Source organism: Nelumbo lutea, chromosome 5, assembly GCF_056320005.1.
Source record: "Nelumbo lutea isolate HS-2025 chromosome 5, American lotus-T2T, whole genome shotgun sequence".
In the NCBI taxonomy this organism is placed as follows: domain Eukaryota; kingdom Viridiplantae; phylum Streptophyta; class Magnoliopsida; order Proteales; family Nelumbonaceae; genus Nelumbo; species Nelumbo lutea.
The window spans coordinates 44892059-44916961 of record NC_142688.1 but is presented as its reverse complement, the minus strand read 5'-3'; the positions used below and the strand labels follow the sequence as shown (position 1 = coordinate 44916961).

Genomic DNA, 24903 nt, shown 5'->3' with positions numbered 1-24903 from the left:
ATATTTTTATATTTTTTTGAAAAAATCTATATATCTAACAAATGTAATTTGATATATGTTGAATGGAGTGATTCTTGACTAATAGAAGTACCGATTGCCATATGTCAATTAAAACATGTATTGTCTTTCACGTCCATGCATTGGTACCTTTGGATACCGATATCATACACTTTATACTGAGTGTGTTGTGTTGATGTTTTAAACCTTGGGTGAGGCCACAAAAATACATCTAAGGTCACGATTTATGATTTTAGACATGCTAAAATCTTGTTGTAATAACAAAAATGAACTCGTTTGGTTGGTTGTAGTGAAGACTATTTGGGACCAAAAATGGCCTCACCAAGGTTAGGGGACAGCTACCCTCGTAGTGCACAACAATAACTCAAAAGAGTTCATAGATGATTGCATCCAATTGTTTGTAAGGGTGTAAATGGATCGAATTCGATTAGAAAATTTGAAATATGAATTCGATTCGATATCCGATGGATATTGAAAATTAATATCTGAATTTGAATCCGATTAAATATTCGAATATTTGATTTCATTCAAATTTGATTAATTAATTATTTTAGATAATTAATAAATATTTTATTGATATAAAGTATATAAATATATAAATTATTTATATAACTTAATTATTATATATATTATATATATAAATTAAATAATGAGATATTTATCGAATCGAATAAAGTCATATCCAAATTTGAATCTAATTAACTATCGATAAGAATAGGATATCCATTTTCGACCGATTAAATATTCGAATTATGTGAATTCGACTTGATTATATCAAATATCGAATTTAAAATTAGATTTTCGAATACCGTTGACACCCCTAATTGTTTGTGAGAACAACTGTTGTGCTTTGTCTCGCACGACAAAGGAGATAAACTATATATGACCAACTGCTGTGCTCTGTCTATAATTAATGGGGCTGTAGAAAGTAGAAACCCTTGTCAGGACGTCACACAAGGTATTCACCATTTATTGTTTTGAGTTCAAATTCTTTATTTTGATTCTAAAAATTCTTGTCATGAGCCTCATTTTTTTTTTTAAATGAAAAACGGTTTTGGCATAAGAATAGAGACAGCCTGCAGCACGGAAAATATTTGTATCGCATGCTGCCCATTCTCATTTGTTCTATCTCAAGTTTCTCTCCCTCTCTCTATGGGTATTCGCAGTGGATCTCTACTGTCGTTGATGATCACTTCAAGCTGCGATCTCTCTCTCTTGTGTGCGGAAAATCAAACCACTGAACGTCACCTTGTTCAAACAAAACTATTTTGTGTTTAAAGAAAATGAATTCTCTGCTCTTGGCAATCCAGCATGAATCAAATGAGTTTCCTCAACAGTGAAACTCTCTTGGCAAAATTTCCAATTTTCCCAATCAAATGTATATCTTCTCTCTCCCTCCTTGAAATCCCATTAGCACATCTTTTAACCTAGTTGACTACTTTGGTGGCCCATAGAGAAGTCAAATCAATTCATTCTCACGTCATCAAAACGTCCCTTATTTACTCTGTTCCTGAATGTTATCGTAAATGTGTAGCAATGGACAATGCCATCCGATTGTTCGATGACATCCCTTATCCAAATGTTTTGTTGAATGCTTTCTTTTGGGTCTGATCCCAATCGGTTCACCTATGGGACTGTTCTTTCAGCCTACACTTCCTCTAGGCTATTTTTTCTGGTCAACAAATTTGTTTTCGCATAATAGGAATGAGTATTTTACTAATGGATATGTTTGGATTGGAATGATAGACTTGCTTTCAAAAAGTGAGAGTTTCAAATATGCTTTAACTAGTGTTGTTAAGAATGCGTATGCTGGAATGCTATAATTGTTGGTGTTGTTAAGAATGGGGATAACATACCAAATGTTAGGTGGGTTGTTGATGCCAAACAGTTTTACATTTTCCTGACAGTTTGTACTACACTTGAAGAAGTAGGGGTTGGCAAAGGGTTCATGGGTGGGTGATCAAATGTGGTGCCGACGTATTTGTGGGAATTGCTATTGTTGATCTTTATGCCCAGTAGGGTGATATTGATGAAGTAGTTATTAATGAATTTTCATGATGGCAATCCATAATATAGCTTCTTGGACTACCATAATTTTTTGGTTTGTTCAGAAAGAGGGTTACATTCTGCTCTAAAGTTCTTGAGAGAAATGAAAGTAGTTGGGGAAGAAATTAAATACTTACATAACCACAAGTGTGCTCACTGCTTGTGCTAACCCTGGAATGGTGAGAGAAGCCATCCAAATCCATTCCTTGATTATAAAAAATGGGGTTTATTCAGATTCCACAGCGAGGGGCTCTTTGATTAATATGTATGCAAAAATAGGAGCAATTGAATTGTCTGGGATAGTATTTGGTGATATTGGGTATAACAACTTGAATGCTTGGGCAGCTATTGTATCTGCATTCGCTCAGAACTTGAGTTTAGGAAGGACAATTGAATTATTTGGGAGGACCGTTCAGGGAGGCGAGGCCTAAGACCTGATGAATTTTGTAGTTATAATTTTAGGTACTGTTGACAATTTATACCTTAGGAAACAAATCCATTATTACATTTTTAAAGATGGGTTAATTTCTCATGTTTTTGTTAGGACTGTTTTTACGGCAATGTACTCCAAAATGTGGGAGCATAGAAGAATCTCATCCATAAGGGTAAATTTCATGGGTCTCAATGATGACTGGTTTTCTAGAGCATGTTTGATTATGCTATTATTATTTTGATTAATGAAAAAAATGAATGAGAATGAAATTTGTAACCAAATAAGTTAAAATTTACTCTCATCCTTAGGGTGTCAATCGACCAATTTTCGATTGTATCCAATCTGATCCAAACATTATTAAGTCGGATTTGGATGGTCCATTATAATTATTTGATTGGGCCAATCAAAATAAATTGGTCCATATTCTTATTGGTTTGAAATGGAACTAAATTAAATTTTTAATAATCCAATCATGAGGCCAAACCCTTGTTCAACCGAAGTTGGGTGATACTTTTATAAAAGTAATTTCATAAAAAGTACTTTTACAAAAGCACTTTTATAAAAATATTTTTACGAAAGCACTTTTACAAAAGTACTTTTCTGAAATCACTTTTACAGAAGCAGTTTTGTAAAAGCACTTTATATGAAAGCTCTTTTATGAAAGAACTTTTATAAAAGCACTTTTATGAAAGCACTTTTATGAAAGTACTTTTATAAAAGCACTTCTACAAAAGTAATTTTATAAAAGTAATTTTATAGAAATACTTTTATGAAAGCTTCTATGAAAGTATGCATATAAAAGTATTTTTATATAATTTTTGATATTCTATTCGGTTTGCATTGGATCTGATCTAGTCCATTTGTAAGTGGACTCACATTGGATTGGATAGGGTTGGACCAAATCCAGTTCAATTGACACCTATACTCATCCTTGCTACAAAAAAAAATTCTTTTCCATCTTAGATTTTCATCTTGGGTAAGAATGAGAAAGAATGAGAGTTGAACCCAACATGGCCATAATTTCCAAGGTAAAAGGTCACTAAATAATATAAAATTTTAGTAAGACAATTAACAAATAATAAGTTTGTAATAAGTATAGGACTATGAAAGGTAGGAGGCAAACTTAACAAATCAATAACCTTACATTACCCTCTTCCTTAGACATAGGAGCAAGAGACCCATCAATAGTAGAAACTCTATCCCTTTCTAAAGACAAAGAATAAGTATGAAATAAAGAAGAAACACTAGTCATGTGATTTAATTCATCTAAATCTATAATCTGAGTGGACTTACTAGTAGTGGCATATATATTGTTGTACCTCTCAATCTTTGCCTTAGTAGGAGCTAAAGCCTCCATTGATGTAAAAGGAGGAACAACAAGAGGACCAACTGACCAATAGCCACAGGGTTGTTATATTAGCACTACCCTTTTTTTTACCATATACCTCGTTAAACTAAGTTGGAACCAAGTGACTTACATTAGTTACATACACTTTATTCCTTAGTATCTGAGCTTCTTCCCTTATTTTGAGGTGCCTTATCTTTAGATGTGACTAGGGAAGAATGATCTAGAGTTGGGGTTTGCATTATAGCTTTTCTCCTACTAGATGGTCGGGCGAAATTTCAAAAAATTTATTTCACTCTTACGGGAATTGTATTCCTAGTTTTAGAAAAATTGCATTTTTTTATGATCATTCTTGCATCGAAAATGGACTAGATTTGAAACCAAAAGAAAGGGAGAAGTATACATGATATTGAATCCACAAGTGTAGCTTCCAAAATGGTAGTTCATGCCCAAAGAGTATACCAAAACCATCTTCCACCGAAGATATCACAGCTTGAATTGAAGCCAGTTCAACAACACAATTTTTCAGCAAAAACTATAATCCAACAGCTTGGATCGAGCAAGGGTAGTGAGCATGAATTGAATCTGATATTTTCTTACAAAAATAAAAATTCAAAACTAATCTTTATCAGTTCAAGAACTAGAGGTCGAACTAGGGTTGTGGGCGGCAAGAGCAAAAGGAGAGAACTAAAAGCAGATGTGATCACTGAAACAGTTCACCCTCCTCCTTTTATAAGCCTTAAGAATCAACACTCCTAATCAAATTAGGAGGATCCTAATACAAATGTTTATTTGGATTTGGATTCTTTAAGTGGACAAGACTTATCCTCTTATCCTAATTGCTGATCCAAACCCATATGCATACCCATATTCACCCTGTCACATGACTGTTTAAATTGTCATGTGGCTTTAGGTCCTTTAAATAAGTGGCTCACAACCCTACATAGTTGCTGGCCCATTTGGTTCCCTTTGTATGGCATGGGACCCCAACAATGACCTCACATAAGCTCATATGGGTTCGACCCAACTTCTGTGGAAAAGCCTAGTCGAATTCATTGTCGAGTATAGTGAATCTTGAGTCCATTAGTATGGTCTCTTAATGGGCCCAACAATTATATTAAATGATCATTGAGAGCAGCCATCCTATGATGGCCCTAGGACAATGGACTTAAGTGGGATATAGCACATCCAGTAAAACAACAATAAATGGTTTTTTACACTTAACCTCTCAACCATAATGATCAAACACTACTCGATAGGGAAGGACCTCTCCCCTGGCTGCAAGGTGCAATGTTACACTCTCTGATTGGATGGGTCCCGGGATTTAAAACCTTTTACAAACATTTTTCTTAAAACATAATATTTATATCATATAAATATATTTTACAAAACAAATCTCAAACTCGGTTGAAATCGACTACCGACAGTTTTGGTTTCCATCAAAGAGAGTGTAGTCTCGATCATTTACTTTGTCTGACAAAGGGGCTGGTCCTGTCATTATGATCACCCACTTGAGTGAATTCTCAGACTGCCCCAACATACCTAGGTTTTGATCCTGAATGATCTCATTAATTGGCATATCAAAGACAGCCCAATCCGACACCTAGTGCATTATCATAATTGAGTCTAGGGGTCAAGTGTAATTTTCTAGTTTTTCTCACCAATATTCAAGGTCTAGGGAATAATTGAAAATTGGTTCGGGTTTAGTGTTTCAAACAAATACATAGTACAAGTGCTTCGGGTCCATCCCTAGCAACTAAGACAAGATGCCCCAACCTTCTTGGCAGCACATCAGTGTTAGCCTTGGTAGGATAAACTTCCCCAAGTCTATCCAATGGCTAAGAACATTCTACACTAACATGAGTCTCATAAGTGTCTAGTTTAAGGGTAATTACACAGAAACACACTAATTATAACATGAATCATTTATGTACTTTTATTCATTTACAATAAATGGATATGTACATCAATTTGATTGGAACTAAGGGCATACACTGTCTAACACTGTCTAACACTGCCCACTATGAACATGAACATATGATTGAGAAAGTAAAATATTCTTTTAAGTAAGAATATGGTGGTAGGTAATGTCATACTTAGCATTAAGACTAGCCAACAAATCAAAGATATCACTTGGTTATTACTTTCTATAAACCTATTATGTATATTTTCATCCTCCTTATACTTCAATTGAACTTTGTATAAATGGTCAACTTCAAACCAAAAGGATTATAATGTAGAGAATATGGTTCTCTAAACTATATTAGTCTCTTCCTTCAACTCATAAACTCTAGCAACATCTAAAGATTGAGAATGTTGTTCATCTACATTTACCTAAACCTCTTTTTTAGCTTTCACCCATGGTTTTTAAAAACGAGCTGGTTAGGGGTCTGATTACTGGTTCGAACAGTCCAACCGTTCGACCCGAACGACCGGTTAACCGGCCGGTTTAGTGGTTTGTTGACCAAAATCAATGGTTTTAGGGAAAAAAATGGGTTTGGGGTAAAAACAGAACTGGTCAGGTGACCAGTTCCCGGTTTTTCCTGTCTGATTGTCTGGTCCGATCCGGTTTTGAAAGTCATGCTTTCACCCATAAATAATTCCTCCTAATATGTAATTGCACATATTCATCAACCATGAGATTACCATGTAGTTCTCTTGCACCCACATAGAATAAGTAGGATCTTGGGAATCTGGTTTAGCTATCTCTAGTGATGTTACCAAATTTACCATGACTAAAACCCCAAGTGGCAGTTATCATAGTCTAAGCTCATTCCAAACAATTAGCTACATCTAACTTCATATAGACAATGATACTTGCGTTTTGGAGATCTCTAATGCTTGCAACTTGAACCCTGGGATCCATACCAAGGTTTAAAGTATTGGAAACATAATTTGTATCAGAGAGACAATTTTAAGATATGTATCGAGATACGCTTAAGATACACATGGATTGGAAGTTTGAAACATAATTGGTTTTATATCACTATAAATAAGCTATTTAAACATAAAAATCCATATTTGAGTGATTTATACAAAGTGTGAAATATTAAATGTTTGAAACATAATTGGAAAATATTGAAAAATGATGAAATAATTAAAATGTTTGTGTATGCATACACACCATAGTATTTAAAGAATCAATATAATTTGTATTGATGCTTACTGATGAAGGAAGATTTGGCCCGACCTCTCTATTACACACTTCGCCGAACTGACCCACCTTGTAACAGCTCGGGACACACTTCGCCGAACTGACCCTTGTAACAGCTTGGGATACACTTCGCCGAACTGACCCACCTTGTAACAGCTCGAGATACACTTCGCCGAACTGACCCACCTTGTAATAGCTCGGGATACACTTCGCCGAACTGACCCACCTTGTAACAGCTCAGGATACACTTCGCCGAACTGACCCACCTTGTAATAGTTCGGGATACACTTCGCCGAACTGACCCACCTTGTAAAAGTTCGGGATACACTTCGCCGAACTGACCCTTGTAACAGTTCGGGATACACCTCGCCGAACTGACTTGCCCTATAGATACCTCCGAGCTCAAGACCGCCTCGCTCAGCACTTCACTTCACCTTCTGGGCACCAAAACCAAACAAGTCATACCATGCCTGACACTAGGGAAGTCCGTGCCCGAGGGCTCCATGCCTGACTGACTTGGGATCTAACGTTTGGCGGCAGCACTCTAAACGGCCACCTGCCACCGCCACTGACACCGTCATCTCCAGTTAGAAAGATGGTTAGGCAGTGACGGTTCTGTCTCAGCAGAAAGGACGACGGCCGAATTGACAAGCACAAGGGTAATCATACCCGACCTGACAAGGGCCTCGGGACGATTGCACGAAGTGAATATAAGAGCCCCCTGCCCCCCGACAACGGAGGTATGAAAACTTTGCGTTATCTGGTATTACCTTGCTTTTGAAGGATTCTAACTTGAGCTTCGGAGCCTCTACACCGGGTTCCCCCCGGAGCTTTCCCATCTCCTCCGTTTCAGGTTCCCTGCTACCCCATTCGGAAGCAAGGTAGCGGACAGCTAAGACGGGCCGGATCGCGCTCCATCAATTGGCGCCGTCTGTGGGAAAACGCTTCAAAAAGCCTCCCTCCAAACTTCGATAACCCCTTTTCTTCAAAAAAACCCAACACTCATGGCCTCCTCCAGCAACACCGGATGTGGCACGGAGACAAACGCCACCGGGGAGCAACTTCAAGTCCCCGTAGTGTGTGTTGGACAGTTCACCATCCCCCTTTCGGCGGATGGGATCCCCAGCTTGAATGCGCCACAAGCAGTGGCACCCGTAAACCCTCCTACCACAAGCAATCCCTTTCCTCTCCCCATTGAGACAACCTTCACTGAACCAACTACCGTCCCCCTGGCAGCTAGCCAAAACCGGTTGGAGGACCTGATGCAGTGCATGCGGGCAATGCAAGCCCAAATGCAACAGTTCCAACAGCACCAGCTTCACCAGCACCAAGTGCTGCACAACATCTCCCAGTATCACTATCAGCAGCAGTTCCCCCAACTGCCACCGAACCAACCACTACCACCTCGCCACCCTGCTCCGAGGCCGGTCAAGGCCTCCCCGCAGGATGGACGCCCCCACCAGGCGAAGGCCTCCCGGCTCCAGAACCACCCTAACAGCCAGGCCTCATCCCCGGGCCGAAGAGAGAAAAGAGTCATCCCCGCCTCGCAACCCGCGGGCGGGTCGGGAACCTCACCCGCGAGGTCGGCACCCTGGCGCTCACCGAAAACCGATTCAGCGCCCTGGCGGCGGACTACCAGCATTCCGGGCCCATCGAGCTCGGTAACACGGAGGCCAGCAGCGCTAGTACAAGGCCCGCCCTACGGCGAAGGCGCTTGCGAAGTCGCTGAACCGCCACCCGTGCCTTGTCGGAATTTAGAGGCAAAGACATGAGCTCGGGCGAGGTAGGGGCTGCCCCGGCTCTCTCCGTTCCTTCCCCCCTCGCATCGGAACTCCTGGCGGTCCCCTTACCCAGAGACTTCAAGCTCCCACCTCTGGACAAGTACGACGGGTCCTTCGACCCCAACGACCACGTTGACGCCTTTCAGTCGCAAATGCACCTCGCCAGGGCCAGCGAATCGTGCATGTGCGTGGCCTTTACAACCACCCTCATGGGGGTGGCCCGCACTTGGGACAGGAACCTGGCCCCCGGGTCGATAAAGTGCTGGAACCAGTTCGTGCAAGTCTTCACCACACACTTCATCACCAGCCGACGGTGCCCCAGAATAGAGGAAAGCATCTTCGGAGTGGTCCAAAGAGAAGGAGAACATATTCGAGGCTACATCAAGCGGTTCAACGAAGCATGCTTGCAGATACCGCGGTTGGACCCCACAGTGCAGCTCGCGGCGGCCAAAAGAGGGGTGACGCACAAAGAATTCAAATGGCACATGGTGGCCAACCAGCCCGCAACCGTGGCCGAATTCCTCAAACTCGTGGATAAGTTCATGAGGACAAAGGAAGAAACCAACCAACGAACCGAAGGCGGGAACGAGAAAAGAAAGAGAGAAGGCGAGCTCTCCAACCTAGTGAATAGAAAAAACCTGACCCGGGAGTCGAAGCCAAACCAGTCATTCCAGGTCCCCCTAGCAGTTCGGACGAACTACACGCCGTTAAACACGAGGCGGACAGAGATCTTAATGACGATCAAAGACGCTTCGTATGTTAAGTGGCCACCTCGCCTAAAGGGAAATCCGAACGAGAGAAACAAGAATTTGTATCGTAGTTTCCATAGAGACCATGGTCATAGCACCGAACAGTGTAATAACCTTCGGGACAAGATAGAGGGTCTCATCCGTCGCAGATACTTGAGAAACTTTGTACAGCACAACAATAAAAATAAAGCAGGATGGCAAGGGGAGCACGAAAAGGATGCCCCCGAGTCTAGCAACAGACCTGCCGAACCGTTGTAGAAGCAGCCTCCGGAAGAGAGGCAAGTTCGAGGAACCATCCATGTAATAGTAGGAGGTTCGGTGGTAGCGGGGTGTACCTCGGCAGCAGCTTGGACTTCAGTTCGTGAAGCGGCCCTCGAAGAACGGAACCCACCGAAGAGACCAAAGACCGAAGAGCCAATCTTTTTTACGGAGGATGACGCGCGAGGAGTCCACTACCCCCATGATGACGCGCTTGTCATTAAACTAAGGATCAGCGACTTCGAGGTCATGCGCGTACTCGTAGATTCGGGCAGCTCAGCGGACATCCTCTTCAAATCTGCATTCGACCAGCTGCAGTTACAGAGAAGCGAGCTGAAGCCCGCGAACACTCCCCTGGTGGGTTTTAGCGGAGAGGAAGTCAGGCCCCTCGGAAAAGTAACTGTCCCTGTGGAAGTGGGCACATGGCCTTGTTCGGTCAGACTCAACCATGATTTCCTGGTAGTCGCGACCCCCTTCCCATACAATGCCATTATAGGGCGGCCGATCACGCATATCCTACGGGCAGCGGTCTCCACCTACTATTTGGCCATGAAGTTCCCTACGGACTTCGGTATAGGGGTAGCGCGGGGCGACCAGCTCGAGTCCCACAAGTGCTATGTTGCCGCCCTGAAGGGAAAAACCAAGGCGGCCGACGACCTCGAACTGGAGCGGCCTGCGGAGCAAGGTGAGGAGCGAGTTTCACCCACGGAGGAAACAGTCGCAATTCTGACTTCAGCTACGGACCCAGCTCGCACACTAAGCATCAGAGCTTCCATCGAAGACCCCCTACGAGCCGAACTGGTGAGTTTTTTACTTCAAAATTTAGATATTTTTGCTTGGTCCGCGGCCGACATGCCCGGCATTAGCCCCGGACTAATAACTCACAAACTTAATACTAACCCTGTAGTCAGACCCGTTAGACAGAAGAAACGCAACTTAGCCCCAGAGCGCTGGAGAGCGGTCGACGAGGAGGTCGAGAAGCTCCTCGCAGCAAACTTCATAAGGGAAGTCCATTACCCGAGCTGGGTGGCCAACCCGGTGCTGGTAAAAAAGGCAAGCGGCAAGTGGCGCATGTGCGTCGACTATACCGACCTGAACCGAGCTTGCCCGAAAGATTGCTTCCCCCTCCCCAGAATTGACCGCCTAGTGGACGCGACCTCGGGAAACGAGTTGCTAAGCTTCCTGGATGCCTACTCGGGCTACAACCAAGTTAGGATGGACCCATCCGATGAAGAAAAAACCAGCTTCATAACCGAGTTCGGCCTGTATTGCTACAAAGTCATGCCCTTCGGACTAAAAAGTGCCAGCGCGACTTTCCAAAGACTTGTAAATAGGCTATTTCGGCCCCTGATTGGTACGAAGATAGAGTGCTATGTAGACGACATGGTCGTCAAGACTCAGTTTTCACAAGAATTAATACAAGACTTAGATTATGTTTTCCAAATCCTGCGTCAGTTTAGCATGAAGTTGAACCCCAACAAGTGTGTCTTTGGTGTCACCTCGGGCAAGTTCCTAGGCTACATTGTCAATCGGCGCGGTATTGAGGCCAACCTTGACAAGGTAAAAGCCATTCTAGATATGAAACCACCTCAAAAAGTAAAAGAGGTTCAGAGGCTAAACGGCCGAATAGCCGCTCTAAGCCGCTTCTTGTCTAAATCGGCAAACCGTTGCCTACCCTTCTTTAGGGCAGTCAAAGGCAAAGGGTTCGAGTGGACCCAGGACTGCCAGTTCGCGTTCGACGAACTAAAAGTTTACCTCGCTAGTGTGCCAACCTTAGCCCGGTCCGAGGTGGGCGAGGTCTTAGAACTGTACCTCTCGGCGAGCGACGAGGCAGTCAGTTCGGTACTGATAAAAGAAACAGACTGGGTCCAGCGACCCATCTATTATGTTAGTAAAATTTTGCAGGGAGCAGAGGCAAGGTACCCAGAGATAGAAAAACTAGCATACGCCCTAGTAATAGCAGCTCGGAAACTCCACCCATACTTCCAGGCTCACACCGTCATCGTCCTAATTGACAAACCTCTTAGACAAGTTTTACTCAAACTCGAGGTCTTCGGTCGACTGACGAAATGGGCCATCGAACTCAGCGAGTATGACCTCCAGTACAAACCGAGAACCGCTATCAAGGCCCAAGCTTTGGTAGATTTTATCGCCGAGTGCACTTTCAGCCACGAAGCCCCACAGGTCGAGCCCGAGGTCCCCAGTTCAGGCAAACCCGGATCTCCTGAGCACATAGAGTCCGAACCCCGTGAAGTAGTAGCCAGTGTGGCATCTCTCCTGGTCAGGCAAAGCGTGAACTGGGATGAGGAGCCATGGATCCTTCACGTGGACGGTTCCTCGAACCGGCAAGGCAGCGGAGCTGGAATAATCTTGTGCGGCCCGGGCGGCACAAAATTAGAATACACACTACGCTTTGAGTTCACGGCATCCAACAATGAGGCAGAGTACGAAGCACTGATCGCCGGGCTGGACCTAGCGCGAAAGGTAAAGGCAAAACACTTGGTCATCTACAGCGATTCTCCGCTCGTGGTAAACCAAGTTAACGACGAATACGAAGCACGCGATCTCTCCATGATCGCATATTTGGCCAAAGTAAAAGAAGCCCTGCTCAACTTCCGATCACACATCATCAGGCAAATCCCGAGGTCAGAAAACACTGAGGCCGATGCCCTGTCCCGGTTAGCCAGTATGAGTCACAACAATATGAGAACTGTGTACATAGAGGACTTACCTCGGCCTAGTATTCTCGGGGGGGGGGGGGTAGAGGAGGTCGCTCCCGTCTCAAAAGCAGAGCCGAGCTATATCGATCCACTCGCGAGTTTCCTGATAGACGGAACCCTCCCTACAGAACGCAATGCGGCCAAGAGGGTGCAGTGCCAGGCGGCCAAATATGTCATAATAGACGAACTGTTATACCGACGGTCATACACGCTCCCCTATTTGCGTTGCCTGCGACCTACCGAAGCCGAGTTCGTACTCCGCGACACTCATGAAGGCCTGTGCGGCGGACACTTGGGGGGCAGAGCACTCGCCCAAAACGCACTTCGACAAGGATACTACTGGCCAACAATGAAGGCAGAAGCTGTCGAGCTCATCAAAAAATGCGACAAGTGTCAAAAACACGCTAACATCCACCATCAACCCGCCTCTGACCTCAAATACCTCGCCAGCCCGTGGCCCTTTGCACAATGGGGCATCGACTTCCTAGGGCCATTTCCACCAGCAACAGGCGGAAGAAAATTCTTAGTTGTGGCAGTAGATTATTTTACGAAGTGGATAGAAGCCGAACCTCTGGCGACTGTTATGGCTCGAAACATACAGAACTTCTTCTGGAAGAACATAGTATGTCGGTTTGGGTTACCTCGGGTACTAATCTTCGACAACGGCAAACAGTTCGAGGATATCAAGTTCCAAGAGTGGTGCTAGAACATGGGGATTCGGAAAAATTTCACGTCAGTCGCACACCCGCAGGCAAACGGTCAGACGGAAGTTATAAACAGAGCCATCTTGCGCGGACTGAAAGCACGTCTGGATCGAGCTACGGGATTGTGGGCCGAAGAGCTACCAAGTGTCTTATGGGCTCACCGAACTACCGAAAAAGCAGCCACGGGGGAAACCCCCTTCAACCTCACCTACGGCACTGAAGCAGTAATCCCGGCCGAAATCAAAATACCAACGTTGCGATTAGAAACATACGACGATCAGACGAACGGAGACGAGCTACGTACCAACCTCGACCTACTGGACGAGGTAAGGGACCTCGCGCACATCCGAACAGCAGCATACCAGCAGTAGGTAACTCGCTACTACAATAGCAGAGTTAAGCAACGAAGCTTCCGAGTCGGCGACCTGGTCCTTCGTAAGATTATGGTGCCTGAACCCGGCATGGGCAAGCTTGGACCTAATTGGGAAGGGCCCTATAAAGTAAAAAGAGCGCTCAGGGGCACATACGAACTCAAAACTTTGGAAGGCAAACGAGTACCTCGAACGTGGAACATCGTGAACTTAAGGCGATACTACTTATAAACCACCAATCGAAGTGGAAGAAATCAGGCCCTATGTGCCACAAGGCAAGCCAAGAGGAACTTCGGCGTAGACAAACAAAGAGCACATTATCAGCTTGGAAAAAAATCAGTTTGCGGCATAAAAGACCGCGGAAATTTAATAACCCGGCAAAGAAACAGTTCGGGGAAGATGAGCAAGGGGAAAAAGACACCATTGCAAGAAACAGTACATTGGCGCAAAAAAAAAATTTACATGTCCGGAGCCACTTCTTCGCCATTAGAAGGCACTTCAACAACACCCGAAGGCCCTGCCTCTCCTTCAGAGTCCGGGTCGCCATCGGCAGCATTGGCCATCTCCTGAGTTATACGCGAAGTGGTTATGGCACTTACATCGAGGTCGGGGTACGTATTCCAGATCATCCACTGGCTCAACTTGAACCCCCTCCTGTAAGAGTCCACCATCAAATCGTCAAAACGCGGAGAGGCAATGTAGTCTTCAACTACCTTCTTCTCGGCGTCTTCAATGCCTTGGGAAAAAATCTGCGTTCTCTCCCTGATGTCCTCCTGAAGATATTCGACTTGATGCTGCAAATCCAACCTCAAGTCCGCCATATGCTTGACAACTACCCCCATGGCCTTGGCGTCACGCTGAGACCTCGCCTGTCTGGCCATAGCGACGCGAGCAGCCTCTTCAGCAGCATAAGCAGCCGCCTCAGCAGCCTGGGTATTTGCCTCTACAGCATGGAAGGCTTCTTCAGCAGCATGAGCGGCAGCCTCAGCAGCTCGCGCCTGTCGCGAGCTCCTCTCCACTTGGGCCGCCAAGGCATGAATTGAAGAATTCACCTACCAAAAGAAACAAGTGAGCAAATGACAACAGAAGCAACTGAATAAAAAAGGAAGACAGAATCTAACTTACCACCATGGCATGTGTTACGGCGCGGCAAGCGACCTGATTCAAGGGAAGATCGGTCCACGCCGCGACCTCCTCAGGGAAAGTAGCGTCCCTACTCTTTTGAAGAGCGTAGTTCGGCGTCAACACGCTTCTGAACTCCCCTTGAGCTCTCGAGCCTGAGGGCCCAGCCCGCGTATGAGCAGACCCGGAGTGAGCAGGAGCACTTGAGTATGCAGGAGCGCTCGTATGATTGGTCTCAGCGTAAGGCGCCCCGGCAGTTTCGTGCACCGGTGGAGTCACTTCGGGCTCCCTGGGCAGATCCTCTGGCGTATGGTCTGGGGCTTGGGGCTCCTCATCCAGGGGCAGCTCGGTACGAGTTCGCTTGGCGACCCGCTTCCTCCTCTTCATACCTTGGAACAAATGCCCCCCACGAGTTCTCTCCGCGTCCATCACACCTGCAGAAACAAGTTCGACATCAAAAAAAAAAAACGAAAAGAACAGAGCAAGCAAGAACCGCATAGCTAGAAACCTACCCGAACTCAGGCCGGCTGCAATAAGCTTGGCCTCCGTTAAGTAGTGGTGGCACTTTAAGCCTTGCCGCACCCATTGCCGGAGGCCCTTAACCGTCTCTTTATTGGGAGTCACGCCTAAATCAGGAGCGACCTCACCCCACCCAGTCTGAAAAGGCCATCCTTGTGCACTTCGCACGCCGAAGTAGTCCCGCTTCCACGCTGGGACCTTGTTAGGAAGATCATGTAGAAGCTTAAAACCCTGGCGAGGAGTAAGGTAATACGCCCGTCTCCCCCCAGGAAGAGGACCCGCCTGTCTCTTGAGCATCAAGATAGAGGAGAATATCTCTAGGTCCAAGGGGAAGTTCTGCTCGCAAAAAAGGGAAACTGTCCCCACCAGGTTCCAAATAGAGTTCGGATGAAGCTGGCCAATGGTGACACCGAAGTGGTTTATGACTTCGACGAGAAGGGGATGGAAAGGAAGTCGCAACCCTGTAGTGAGTTGTTCTCGAAAAATCACGATCTCGTCGGGACCGTGTTCCCAAGGAAAGCTACCCGAAGGAATAAAATATGTGTACCCCTCAGGAAGATTGTAAGATAGAAGTATGGATTGAAGCCCCTCAGGCATCATGGTCGAAGGACCAAACCTGTCTAGCATCCGACCTCGGCGGGAGGTAGATGCCAAACTGCCCGAAGCGACTCGGCCCACTAGTTCATAGTCAAGCTCCACCTCAGGATCACTGAGGCAGTCTGGGGACACTGCTCGGTTGGTGGAGCCTACGTCCGCCCTACTCGAAGAATCGTATGAGCTATCAAAGCTAGACATTGGGGAAAAGATGGATTCAAGAAAGTACTCACCGGAAAGTTTGAGAACAAGCCAAAGAACTGTGAAGACTATATAACCAGCCTTGACGCGAGCTGGAAAAGACTTGGACGCGAGCTGAAAGATCGGACGTGAGCTGAAAGGTTGGACGCGAACTCAGTAGACAACCACAGAAGTGACAAACCGACCGGGGTCCCCCACTATTTATAGCTACAGTAACCAAGAATCGACCGTGCAGATCGAAGATGACCCGACGACCCACGTTCCTACTGACCGCACGACCCCTAAGGTCGAGACGTGATTGGCGCACGTCTTTCCGAAAAAAGCAAAACGTCAGCGCACGTCTTTTTGAAACTGACGTCGCTTCGACACGCGTCTTTCCGAAACTGACGCGCCGCACGTCTCCCTGACAGTCGCCCGCGCACGTACAGCAGTGGCACGCCTTTTTGAAATGACCCGCTGTCACGTCCTAGCGGCGCGAATTGGTTTGAAATTTAAAACGTGCGCTGCCACAACCACCAGCATTCTTAAGCACGTTTCCAGTCTTCTCGGAAACCGAAAGAACCCTAGCAAAAGCGTCTCGTGCAGTGAAGGTTCGAAGGACGGGACAAATCCACCTGCTACCTCGCGAAAACTCCCCGCACCATGGCAAAACCCCCGGCGCATGGAGTGGGGGGCAATTGATGAAGGAAGATTTGGCCCGACCTCTCTATTATGTGACACGTGGCAGGAACAACAGCTCGGCAAAAGGGGCCAAGCATAGGCGGGAACAAGGGGACACACTTCGCCAAACTGACCCACCTTGTAACAGCTCGAGACACACTTCGCCGAACTGACCCTTGTCACAGCTCGGGATACACTTCGCCAAACTGACCCACCTTGTAACAGCTCGTGATACACTTCGCCGAACTGACCCACCTTGTAACAGCTCGGGATACACTTCGCCGAACTGACCCACCTTGTAACAGCTCGGGATACACTTCGCCGAACTGACCCACCTTGTAACAGTTCGGGATACACTTCGCCGAACTGACCCTTGTAACAGTTCGGGATACACCTCGCCGAACTGACTTGCCCTATAGATACCTCCGAGCTCAAGACCGCCTTGCTCAGCACTTCACTTCACCTTCTGGACACCAAAACCAAACAAGTCATACCATGCTTGACACTAGGGAAGTCCGTGCCCGAGGGCGCCACGCCTGACTGACTTGGGATCTGACGTTTGGCGGCAACACTCTAAACGGCCACCTGCCACCGCCATTGACACCGCCATCTCCAGTTAGAAAGACGGTTAGGCAGTGACGGTTCTGTCTCAGCAGAAAGGACGACGGCCGAATTGACAAGCACAAGGTTAATCATACCCGACTTGACAAGGGCCTCGGGACGAGTGCACGAAGTGACTATAAGAGCCCCCTGCCCCCCGACAACGGAGGTATGAAAACTTTGCGTTATCTGGTATTACCTTGCTTTTGAAGGATTCTAACTTGAGCTTCGGAGCTTCTACACCGGGTTCCCCCCGGAGCTTTCCCATCTCCTTTGTTTCAGGTTCCCTGCTACCCCGTTCGGAAGCAAGGCAGCGGACAGCTAAGACCGGCCGGATCGCGCTCCATCACTTATCATTTTTCAGAAAATATAATTGATTGGCCTATTGTATCTGTTGGACCTTGACTAGATTGAGTTAAAAATTTGCCAAAATTTCCGGCCCAACTAGTCAAACTCAAAAAGACAAAAGTAGCTGGTTTTTTTTTTTAATTGTTTTAGCACATTGGTTTTGGAAAAACAATAGATTTTTTAAATTGTTTTATCACTTTAATGCAAATTTCTAAAGTCCATAACTTTTTGCTCAGATATATATATAACCTTAGTTTAACCTCTAACCTATGAACCTCTCCCTTTTCTGGGTTCATGTCCAGCCCGATTGTATTGACTGTACATACCTGAAACAGACTGATACGGGCCCGTATTGGACTAATACTAATGACGCCTACAACCCAATAGAAAAACACCTATCCCGGGAAGCAGGAATCACCAAGAAAGAATAATGGTTTCACTAGTGGAGCCAACCAACAAAAATAAACCTCTTATATATTATGATCATAGCCAAACAAAGTAAAAAAAAAGAGTCCCAAATTACTACCAACAAAAACAAAGCAGGCCTACCTCACTTTAGCTATGGTTCCTCTTGCTTTTGGTTGATTCTTCAAGTGAACACCTTGGACGGCACCTAGACACTGAACACTCTAGTATCCATGCCTCAAAGATGGGATTGACCAACCCTTTTTAATTCATTATGTAGTTGGTTTACCCAAAGACTATATAAGACTCATCTACAAGGGCTATAGAAGGTGTAGCTTTGTTACCAACTTCACAATTTTAATTAGCAACCAAAATGAAAATAGTAAATGGTATGTAACAAAGAGCAAGTGGGAAAATGCTTAGAATAGCAAGGGAGAAGAGGGTGACTTGAATAGAAGAGTAGTAGTTTATGGGATCTAAGGAGATCCCCACTAGCGTTTATATTTTTTTACTAATTTAGTGTTAAATTACATGTATTCCCTTCATAAGGTGGCCGCAATATAATACATTAAAAAGGAAAAATAGAAAAGTGGCCAATGGACCAAATAAGGAAGAACTAAGAGGGACAATAAAACAGAAATAACTTATAAATCAGGCCATAAACAAATAAAACAACCATATTAAATGGCCTATCAACAAATAGTTAAGAATTTTCCAAGGTTATCTGTCTATAATAGAAAAGTTTCCTTGGAGGGTACGCAAGGACACTTTAATTTTTCCCAATGAAATGAAAAAGTTTTTTACTAAGATAGTATGCTAAAAAATTGAATGGATAGAGAACTGTCCTGATTTCTCCAGGTCCATGCTTTCATGTCATTTTCAGAAAAATTTGGATATACATAATGAAGTATGCGCAGAAGGTTCACAGTGGTAATGATTTCCCAGTTGTTTAGATGCCTCCTAAAGACTAGCCTCCATAGAAAACCGTTCTCTTCTTGATTATATCTGCCCTCTACTATAGCTTCTTTATCTTGAGCTATTTTGTATAGAGTGAGAAACAACTCAACTGGGAATTGAAGGGAGTTGGAAAGGTTCTCACTTGCTTTAAATCCATTTATGAATTAAACCTCTTTCAATAACCTTCATTGTAAGCTTGCTAACTCATTAGATAGACTATTCAGTTGCAACCCATCTAGTCTTGGCATCTTTTTTCCATTACTCTTTATATAGTTTTGTAGTAATCTACCACAGACGATTTTTTTTTTTTTTCTGTTTGTATCTTTAATTTAATCTTTTCTTCGTTTAATTTAAAAAATCTGATATGATCGATTCTCATTATAGCATTTGCCATTTTATGGAAATAGGTTGTATTTTTATATCCTTTCAGCCATAAGCTTCTTGACCTTTGCCTCCACTTTACTTTCTTTTTGTATGAGAATCTATTAAACTTCATTTTGGCCTCCTCTCTCCTTTTCCTTTTTTCTTGGCACAAAGCTGACCTCTTTATGCTTCTTTGTCAATGTTATCAATTTCTTATAGGCATTAATGTTTTTTCGGATTCCACCATCTTAATTACTTCTTTGTCCAAAATCTTTCTTTGCTTCAGACCCTTCAATTTCAGATGCATAATATTGATGGGCTGAGCCTTCAAAGTAAATTCTAACCACCACTTCTCAACAAAATCAACAAAGCCTTATTATGCTACATATGCCCAAATTTAAAGGGAGTGGGGGTTCCAATAATGCCTCCACTATCGAATAAAAATGGAATGTGATCTAATAGTAGGAGCCTAGGAAAAGCATTTTGAGTATTCTTTGGAAATTTTTCCAATTCAGTTTAGAGAAGGAACTTGTCAAGTTTAACTAGAGCTGGGTTAGCTTGATTATTTGTCCATGTAAAATTTTCACGTGAGAGGGACAAGTTGATTAATTCCCACCTGAAGACAATTTGAAAAGTCTCTCAGGCCTACTTCTTTCCCTCCTCACCCTTATTTCTTTTCATAGAACCTAATTGTGTTGAAATAACCTCCTATGCACCAAGGAAAATTTCTCACCTCTTCTCAAATGTTATTTAACTCTTCCCATAAGTAGGTTCTAGATACATTGACAGTTGGACCATAATGTTGTGGTTAACAACCCACCAAAAACTCCTTTCCTAAAGTTGAGTTTTACATTAATAACATAGGAAAAGCCAAATTAACTTTTAATCTATAATTTCCAACTTGTTGCTATCCCATGCAACCAAGGCTCCTTCCCTAAAGTTGATTTTACAATGACAAAGTGGAAGGCAATTCCTTTTTAATCTATAATTTCCCCATACAGAAAATGTCCTCACCCACCCCTAGTGTAGGTAAATTTGAAAGTGAAATTATACAAAAGAAAAGGAATTGATTTCACTGAAAGCCCAATATCTCCATGGAGTATCTAACTATTTAAATATTTCTATTATTTCATAATTGTAGAATCCTAGTTGCAGGGGTGTCAATTGGACTGGATTTGGTCCAATGTGAGTCTATTATAAATGGACCAGGTTCAATCCAAATCAAGGAATGTTTTGGATCAATTTGGATCGGTCCAATTCAATGTCTGGACCATCCAATCTGTTCAAATTTGGATTGATTTCAACCCAAACCCAGTCCATTGACACATATATTCTTATGGACCAGATATTGGCTTAATCCAATACAATCCAATATAAAGTTATTATGGACGGATTAGGTCCAACCCAATATGTTGTCCAATCCGACCAAATTGATTTTGGAATGGACAGGATCTAATCCAAAACAGATCCATTGACACCCTTAACAATTGTCATGCCTAGCTAGTATTTCCTTTATCCAACCACACCTCTAATAGAAGTCACACTGCTCCCTTTGTTCATTACAACTATTGCTCCCAAATTTGGATATGTTAGTAAACTATAATGTACTGTATATTAGGGGTGATCAAGCTCTCAAGTTTGCGGCTTTTATACATTAATTGTTTTCAAAGTCTTAAACCTTTTGTAGAGAGAGGGGCATATATTTTGCCTCAAGGCTCTCCCAAAATGGAGCCTTGATACATCCAAAATTAAACATGAATAACTAAACAAAAAAGCAGCTAGTTACATAATCAGATGGAGAGAGACCAAGCATCATATCATTTGGGTGAAAATCAATTATCTTTTCACCCTTTTTCCCCTCCTAAAAATATATAGTGATGATAGTATCAATCACGATAAAGACATTTCAGACCTAATTGAAGACCCCATATTAATTAGAGTTATGTGAGGGAAATTTCTAGCCATTTGAACTGATTAAAAAGGAGTAAGGGTCTCATAATTTGCTTAATTTCTTGGGCCGTAGGATTCGTCAGGTCAGTTTTCAACATAATTTCAATTGCCATAAGTTATTTCCTTGGAAATGTGAATAAATTAGATAAGAATTAAGATACTGTATGCTAAGCCATTCGTTTCAACTCTTCCTCTGCCATGTCTAATGCCTCAATGATCAAATTAGTTGCAATAAGGGTCCCCTTAATTTGTTTTCTTTACCGCCATGCCCATAGTTCCGGCCCTCTTCTCGGAGGTCTTCCTTTGTATTCTCTATTCAATCATTGAACTAGCTAGCCAATTGCGTTCAGAACCATCTTGAATGCCTAAATCCATTCTCCCTAGCTTGGTGTTGTTAACTACCAACTTTACACAAACTTCCTAAGTATAAACATGGTTGGTCAATTTGAACCATATTTGTTGAGACCAAGAAAGAAGAATTCAGATGTTTATTGAGCTTTTAAATGCTCATGGCAATTGATTTAAAAGACATTTTTAGGAAAGGATAAATTCAAATATAACATTCCAAATTAGTTCTTGGATTCTCCAACTTGAATGTTGAATCTGTTGCTTATTGGCATTCAAGCTTAGAGCTACTTAGAATGGGCCCGCCCTTTGATTGGTGATGTTGAAAAGAATTTCCATAACTACGTTTTCTTTATTAGCGTCATATAACCATTTTCCTCATAAAATTCCTTCTATTTCTCCTCGATGAAATATTTATTTATTTGTTGGTGCCAAAAAGGCCAAAAAATTGAAAAGAAGAGAAGCAATCGAACAATTTGAAGGGAATAACTTAATAAAAAAGAGTTAGTGGGTTGAAAAGGGAAGTGTGGGAGGAAGGGGAAGTGCCGAAGTGAAGGAACTACAAATCACTGATGAAGAGTAAAAGGATTTTCTAAAGTTATAAAGAAAATAAGAAAGGTTGAAAGGAGGGGTGAGCAGGGGGAGGAAGGAGAAGTTGTGGGGAGTAGAGCGGAGTGGCTGTTTTCAAAAAAGAGGGAAGGATAGTGGGGGTAAAATTAGATATAAGGAGGAATTTAAGGAATAACAACTGGGTTTTAATGATGGAAGAAAGGTTTATGTAAGGAACTTGGTAAGAATTTTTAGGGTGGAAGAAAGAAATTATCAAACATGTTGAAGTCAAGGATTGGAATTTGATTAGGTTAGTAGCATCTGTGGGTTTTTTTTTTTTTTTTTGTTTAGTTGGATTATGGTAATGCCTGAGTTGATCAAATAAAAAAAGTTGCCTTTGGGTTTTAGTGTAAGGGAGTCGATGGAATCTTAGATTTGTATTTTTGTTATTTGGAGTTTGCTTAGTTTGGCTTTGTTTGTGATTTGAGTTGATATTGGTGTTCCTCAACACCTCATCATTGTGTTTTTATTTTTCCTTTTTCTTTAAAACATAGGTCTTAAATGAAACATATCATATAAAATTTTATAATCCAAATGGAGGGAATGTTCAAAGTATATAAGATTTGAATTGGTTGTTCCAAGACTTTTATTCTAACTATGTATTATACTCATTGGCAGAAGAACTTAATTGATGCTATGGAAAGTTTCAACAAAGAAGATAAAATGGTGGAGACTTTGTAGACAATAAGATAATATCAATGTGCTACTAAGCAGGGTTTTCAAAACTGAATCAGACAACGAACCGGTTAGGGGTCCGGTTCCCGGGTCGAATGGCCCGACCATTCGAATCAAATGGATAGCCCATTCTGACAATAAAATAAAAAAAAATAAAAAAAAAGGTCAAAACTGTTGAATGGTTTGAACGCCCAGATCAATGGTTTGCTGACCAAATCAACATTTTTTTGGCAAAATTCCAGTTTTGGGGAAAAACAAAACTGGTCACTTCTGGTCCTACCATCTGGTCCGGTCCAATTTTGAAAACCATGCTACTAAGATTTCATTCATTTATAGTTTTAATTGGAATAAATCATATGCTTACAAGTTAGTTATAGTTGGAAATATTGCAAGTATTAGAGAACCTTATGAAGCTTGTTGATGGTTTAGAAGAAAATTTATAGAGAAATTTAAATTGGTTTATGAAGGGAAGACTCCTCAAGCGGCATCTCATTGAGTTCGGTAAAAGGTGCAACAATAAATGAGGTAAATTTGATTGTATTTATGATGTTTTATTTCCTATGATTTCAGTGATACAAAATAACTTGTTATGGTGTCTTTCAATTGTCAAATGTTCACATTTTTAAAAGATCTAGTGAGTCGCATGGAGGGATTAGGAGGACAACTAGTTGAAAAATATAAAATGATTGAGTTGAACTTGAATAAATAAAGGATATGATACCTTCAAGGGTGAAAATCAAGCAAAAATGAGTGTATTTCATTCTTCTAAGATTTTTCCCAAATTGACAATAAAAGAAAAGAATGTAATTTAGAAAACTTTATTTGATGATAATATTGATATAGAGTAAGGAATTTTATATCTATTATTAACATATTTTAGTAATCATGATGCATTTAGTTATTAGTATAATAGATTTTTTTTTTTTTTTGCAGGAAAACAATACTTATTTACGATGGGATTGCTTGCATTAAAAGACTATCTATGAAGTATAATGGATGGGTGGAAAGTGGTGTAAATAGTACTTGAAAATATATTAACTTTTTAATTTATAATGATTTATGACTAATAACCAAGGATTAAAGTATCGATATTAGGTAACATATTGAACAACTTGGATATAAATACGGATATGAATACACTTTGAAAACACATGGATACAGACAAAAAATATATAAATGCTTGGATACGGTAGGAAAACATATAAAAGTTTTATATAGATATATTAATAATATTAAATTTAAGGTCAAATAACCACAAATAATGTATAAATACAAATAAAATATATATTAATTTTAATGATGTATATGGATAATATATTACAATCAATATAAGAGGATGCATAGATACCAAACAATTTTATTGATAATGTTCAAATAAGAATCTAAAATGCAAAACATATGCTCCTATTATATTTTAATTATTATATAAATTATTTTCTATTTTACTATTTTTAGTTTTTTCATTAACAAAGATGTCAACCAAATATTAAATTCACAAATGTAAATTAAAACATTAATTAATAATTTATAAAATATATAATTTTAACCTAAATTATATCACATCTATTAAAATTTATAAGATACATGTCTTATGAAAATTCATAATTTCTAACTACTAAAATGATTATTTCAGTATTAACATTTTTATTTCAATAATTTTCCAAAATTAATTTTTTTTATATAAATATAGATTAGTAGATCTGATAGATTAATTTTAATATTATATTCTTGAATATTTTGTAAACATTTTTCAGTTTTGCAAATAATAAATATGTTATAATTAATTGTAAATTAAAATACTAATAAATAATTTAAATTTTATAAAAAAAAATTAAAATACATATCCTATGAAAATTTATAAATTTTAAATACTAATATTATTATTTTATTATTAATATTATACTTGTATAAATTTCTTGAGATTGAAATTTTCTTTTGATATAAATTTAGGTTTAATATATTATTTATTCCATTAT

The 24903-nt window shown here is 41.7% G+C and overlaps 1 pseudogene; it reads left to right on the top strand.

Moving 5' to 3' along the window:
- The first annotated feature begins 1329 nt into the window (after nucleotides 1–1329).
- Nucleotides 1330–2667, top strand: LOC148852096 (pentatricopeptide repeat-containing protein At1g74600, chloroplastic-like; annotated as a pseudogene).
- Nucleotides 2668–24903: the final 22236 nt, after the last annotated feature.